This window comes from Solanum stenotomum, chromosome 4 (genome assembly GCF_019186545.1).
Source record: "Solanum stenotomum isolate F172 chromosome 4, ASM1918654v1, whole genome shotgun sequence".
NCBI classification, from domain to species: domain Eukaryota; kingdom Viridiplantae; phylum Streptophyta; class Magnoliopsida; order Solanales; family Solanaceae; genus Solanum; species Solanum stenotomum.
In genome coordinates, this window is record NC_064285.1 from 51,616,453 (window position 1) to 51,622,806 (window position 6,354).

A 6,354-nucleotide genomic window follows, 5' to 3' on the forward strand; every position below is an offset into this window, starting at 1 on the left:
GTGTGCATGCTGAAGTAAACAGAACTTGGATGATGACGTCAAATATAGCAGAATCAGTCAATTCAAGAACAAGACATGCCAAAGTTCTTACAGTCTTACACCTCTTGGAATTCATGAGACAGCTTGTCCAGAAATGGAATAACAATAACAGATCAAAGGCGACATTTTCAGGTTTTCACCTTGGGAAAAAGTATGAAAATATATTGCGGCGCAATAAAACTGCATCAGAGAAATTAAGGGTATGCTTGATCTGTAAATTATTTTTGCTAATATTTTTTCTTCTGATTCATATCTAACATCTCTCTTGATTATATTTTTTTCTTTTCATAGGTTATAGAGACAAATAAATATGTGTATACGGTACTTGATGGTATTACACAATTCACAGTTTGTCTTCACCAACGTACATGCACATGTGGGAGATTTCAATTGGATGAGTTGCCATGTCCACATGCTTTGGCTGTTTTAACAATAAAGCACACTGGTTATGAGAAATATTGCTCTGATTACTATACAAGAAAAAATTTATTGCTGACATATCAGTTTCAAATGGATCCCCTGCCAGATGAAAGCACATGGAACACACCAACACATGTTCTTGAAGAGGTTGTACTTCCACCTCATGGAAAGAGACCTCCGGGAAGACCAAAAAATAAAAGACATACACAACTCAGAGAAGATGGATTCAAGAAGGCGAAAATTACATGCAGCAATTGTGGACAACAAGATCACAACAGGAAGACTTGCAAAAATGTTAGGCCTTATGATCAAGAATAAGAATAAGAAATAAAATTCATAATAGATTCAAGTTTAATTCAATCTATAGAACACTCTCTCGTCGTTTCCTTAGTTATTTGTTTCAATTTTTTTCTTCATTCACTCTTCTAATTCAACTTTAATACATTGTAATACACTTTTAATACAAGTTTAATTCATTTTTGCAGTTTGTTGGTTGATTTGTTATGATTTGACGACTTGTTTAAATTCTTTCTTAATTTACTTTTCTGATTGATTTTCTTGGTTAATTCATAATAGATTCAAGTTTAATTCAATCTATAAAACACTCTCTCGTTGTTTCCTTAGTTATTTGTTTCAATTTTTTTCTTAATTCAACTTTTATACATTGTAATACACTTTAACTATTGTTTACCTCGATGCTTAGTTTCCTTATTGCTGTTGAATCTCTGTTGAAACACCCAAATACGAATTGGTACAATCTACACCTAATTACGAGATCCGCAAATACTCAAATACGAAAAAAAGAAACATCTTTCGTGCAAGCAAGTACCATTGCATGCCAGCACATATTTGTTCAATAAAAGCTAAGCAATCAGAAAGTGAAGAATAGACCAATATAGTTTTTCATTGCCATACTAACTACAAACTGTTTTTACACCATATAATTTTCACAGTCATACTAACTAATATAACTATATTTCTTTATCTTTCCGGTCTTTCGTCTTCACTTTGAAGGTCACTCGCTTGCTTCCTTCTTGCATATTCCCATAATATAGCTCCAAATCTCTTTCGGAGAATGTCTGCCTTTACTTGTTGATTTTGAATATGTTGGCCATTACTTACAAACTCCGCAAATGCAACAACGAAAACTCCACAGTCCCTAAAAAATTCAATATAAAATTATTATCAAAATATCTACTTAATACAAAAAAGAATACCTATTTGATAATACTTACAGCGAGTCATTTTGTTGTCTGGGAACACCTTTAGTTATGAAATGAAACTCAATTTTCTCGAACTCATCTATCCCACTGTATTTCGGTGTTGCCTTCAATTCAGGATGCTTATCATAGAACTTGACCACACTCAGGTAATATGGTAAAACAATTGAAAGCATCTCAACAATATTTTTAACCTCAAAATTCACCCCACCGGAAATGAATCATATACCTCCAAAGACCTTTGCACAATATCAAACACGACAAGAATCCAATGACAACCCTCTTTAATGTTTAGTGGAAAAAGAATATAATCCACTTTATCCCACGAAGTGCTTGCCAACAAACGATGTCCACATATATACCGGGCAATATCATCAGAATCTTTTACTTTATAGTTCTTCTTATTCTCATGAGCATCACAAAGTTGAAAGAAAAAAGTAGTAATTTTCGTCTTGAACACACAATCAGTAGTCGTAAATCGAACATTACTGTTGACTTCATATTTTCCTTTCTTTCTTAGATAATAGAAAATGACATCAATATGCTGCAAAAAATTAGAATTGAACTGTAAAAAAGAAATAGTCTCAAGAAACAAACATTCAATTAACCTCAAGAAACTTAGTAAGTGATATTGCAACACACAAGATTCACAAAATTCTCACAAGATTCAATTAGTCTCCAAGAAGTTGTCAGTTAGTAAGTGTCAACCACTTATATATAAAATGTTGGGAAAGATAAACACGTGGATAGTAAGACGTTATCTTACACAAGGAGACTACAATTGGTGTAATGTGTTCTAACCTCTATCCAAGCATTCTGGTCATAAATATTTCTCTTAGTTACCTAAACATGTCGGAACAATAGGGAATTCATAGTGATTCAATTTGCTCACTATATAATACAGAATCTGAAACACATTAGCACCTATGCAGTCTAATGTGATTTGGCATAAATTATTGAACTAGCTATCCATCAATAGAAACATCTAGCACAGGATACATTGAATAGCTGGAGTGGGCTACAATGCATGCGACAAGTAAAGCAATAGAAACTTAAGTGTATAAAATGACACAAGAAGTAGCAATAATCTACTTCATATGGCAGGAGAGAAATTACAGAATTTTTCAACCCAAGAAACACAAAGGTGCTCACTAGACAAATCATTCAGGAAATTCAACAGCAGAGGTAGTATGACTCCTAGAATGGCAAGCGTTATGAATAACAAATATTGACGTCCAATTAAACTTTATACAACTAACCTCATCACACCATTCTTGTCCAGAATGTGCCAATTTGAAAAACCAGTGTCTTTCTGCTACATTACAAATACCTAATTCAAATGCTGGACTGATAACATTAAGAGCATCTGTATAAGGTTTCTTTCCCCTATCAAAACATAAAAAAATTACAACATAAATACTCAGAAACGGGACAGCAACAAATAAAAAAGAGGTAACTAAGGAAACTAAAGAAGAGTGAATTAAGAAACTTGTATCTATTGTGAATTAGAGGTAACGAGAGAGTTCTATAGATTGAATTAAACTTGTATCTATTATGAATTATGTAAGTTATTCAATAGTAACAAATTAACCAACAAACTTCAAAATGAATTACCTCTTCTTTGTACCCATATAAAGCCACTTAATGAATGAATCGATCAAATCCGATTCATTATCTCCTCCAGTTGCATATGAAAAAAGATGTTTTGTCTCAAAAAACTGACGTGTTACACATAAAGTTCCTCCAGATTCGAAATGTTGTGTGTAGGGAGATGTTATTAACTTTCCTGGATTTTTCTTTCTGCCACGTTTCTTCGGTGTCACTTTCTTTTTGTTTTGATCAACAGGACCTATTTTCTTTAGATAAGATTCTTCGGTCCTATTGATCTGAGAAAGATCTTCATCAAGAAAAATAAAATCATCAAGAGTATGCAAAGGTTTTTGACAATCCACTGTTGCATCTGCATACAATAGACATATTGATTAATTTACAGTCAACAGATGCAACACTTATTTATGTTGGCTTTGTTGACTACATTACCATAAGGTTGCGCCCCAACTGTATTCACATCAGCAACCTCTTGGACTGTAAGCAAAGTAAATATTTTAATAATGTTATTAAAATAAAATGAAAGAAGTTTATTTGAAGTGAAGAAAATTAATACCATTTATATCAGCAACAACCTCTGACAAAACTTTTTCAATAGCAATTCCTGCAACATCTTCCTCTGTACATAACAAAAACATTTAAAATAAGATAGTTGAATTAACATATATGAAATATGTAATATATTTGTATAAAACCCTTCATTACCTATTTTACTTGATACTCTTTCAAAATTTTCAACGTCAGCAAATCTAACTGAAGCTTTAAGCACTTGAGATTCTTCATTTTGATTTGATCTCATAACATGAGCATCGTGACCTCTTGATTCATTTACAGATGCATTAACATAGGGAGAGAATGTTGTATATGTAATTAACACATATTATAAGAAAAACATATTAAAAGTATATTATGACTATAACAGAAATGTATTGAAAATATAAAGAAACCTCCATTGAAATCTAATCCACCCGAAAACGTCTCGCCAGCCTGCTTCTTAGATGGTTCCCTGACTTCTCTGATAACAGAGCTGCTGCCACCATTCTTAGCAAACAACAAAGAAATATCCTCCAATAATTGTTTGTTAGAATTCACCACAAATTCTTTGATTTCATTAAATCCTAAATCAATCTTCTCTTCAAGTGCTTTGTTATTTTCATTCACCTAGTAGATATTAAACCATAACACAAAAATTAAAAATATAAAAGTTCTGGAAAAAAAAAGCCTAAAGTCAAGTTTGTATATACCTTTACAAGTTCTTTTCTCAATTCAATAACTTCATTGGTCAACATGTCTAGACCATGACTTGATCCTTTAGGCTCCAATTTCAAAATTTCAGCATTGTAATCACGAGGTTCTGGAAGCCTGCATTTAGATACTTCATCTTCACTAGCCACTATGTTCTCAAACTGAAAAACCAAATAAACAAAATAAAAATAGATATAGTAACTTGAGTAGAATTAAACAATGTCATAAAATGTATTAACTTTGTACAAATACCTTATTTTTTGTAGGCATGAAGAGACATTTCTCAATATATTTTTGCCATGGACTTTCGGCAATTGTCTTCCAATTCAAGATTCTTGGAATTGAGTTAGCAACCCGAATGGCTATATCTTCATCAACTTTTGAACAACACTCAAAAATCCAAATTTGAAGAGCAAGAGGCAAGCCACCCAATCTATAGTATTTATGGGTTGACTTAAGCTCATGTCTCACAGAATCAGACAACTTTTTGTAGACATCTAAACCCCACGGATATGAATTGAATTGTCCACTTTCCACAAGGTAAAAATCTCTATTAGTAATTTGGTATTCGTTGTCCTCATATGAAAATAAAAAATCATTAATGAAGAAGAGAACAACCAATGAAACAGCTGAGTCATCATCTAGGAATTTTTTAGCTAGAAACAATGCACGTAGATGACTCTTTGCAACAGTGATTTTTTCCGGAAAATAACTACTCAACAAACTACATTTAGAATCAGGAACAGTGATAGGAGTGCCATCACTAACACAATTTAAGCCGGTAACTATTCCAAATTCTCTAAGACCAAAAAACAACTTTTTGTTATTTATTTCAATAGCAAACACATCATCCGGTGTGTGTTTTAACTCTCTATTTATAAGGCAATGAATAACTTGTAGTTGTGTGCTCGCTTTTGGAAGGTCAAGAAAGTAACCAAAACATGTATTCCTGAACAACTCAAGTTGTTTATCAGATAAAGATAGTTTGATTTGGTCGATGACACTATGATTAGTGTAAGATGACCACCTACTCGAAATATACACAACATCCGGATGTTTCCAGAATTTACGATCCTGCATATGTATTAAACATGAATTAAAAATGTGTTACTACATACTAAAGTTGAATTAAAGATGAATTTCACATACTATGTATCAAAGCAAGATAGTAATCAGTTGAATTAAAGATGAATTACACCGATGACCACTTCTGGTTCCAAAATCCAAACCCAGAACTTATCAACTTCAACACAAGCAGCCTAAACAATGATCTAGTTGTCATACACTTAAAGCTCTATTTTATATCGAAAAACCAACTTCCAAAGCAATTTAAACCTACATTTCCACTTTATCCATTAGAACAAAACATTCGAGTGCAGGAGAAAAGATCAGATAGAACATGAAACAATGTTACTCCAAAATATATGATGTGTCCTCTCATTTACACATCTTTTCACACGAACAAGTGTTACCAGCTATTTGACAAGCTCCCACTAATTCTAGACAAAACAATGGACAAAGAGGAGATATTTTGCAATTAAGTAAAACATAAATGTCAAATTCAAAGTGACTGCTAGCTTCCTGCTATAGCACTGCTCTTCATTGGAAGAGTATTCAAGACACTAGGACACTCAATCCCAAACTCGTTAGGGTCAGCACTCAGAATCCTATTTATCCTTCCCCTTTATTTAGGTGACCCTTTTAATCAAACAAATGCAAAACCTGCTCTATTCACTTCCTGCCATTTCTTCAGATGACAATCCCTTAAACCTGAGATATAAAGCTACTAATAGCTAGCACTGCAAACTATGCATCCTAAATT

The 6,354-nt window shown here is 32.8% G+C and overlaps 1 pseudogene; it reads right to left on the minus strand.

Annotated features, from left to right (window-relative positions):
* Positions 1-1,399: 1,399 nt before the first annotated feature.
* On the minus strand, positions 1,400-5,658 carry LOC125863130 (uncharacterized; annotated as a pseudogene).
* Positions 5,659-6,354: the final 696 nt, after the last annotated feature.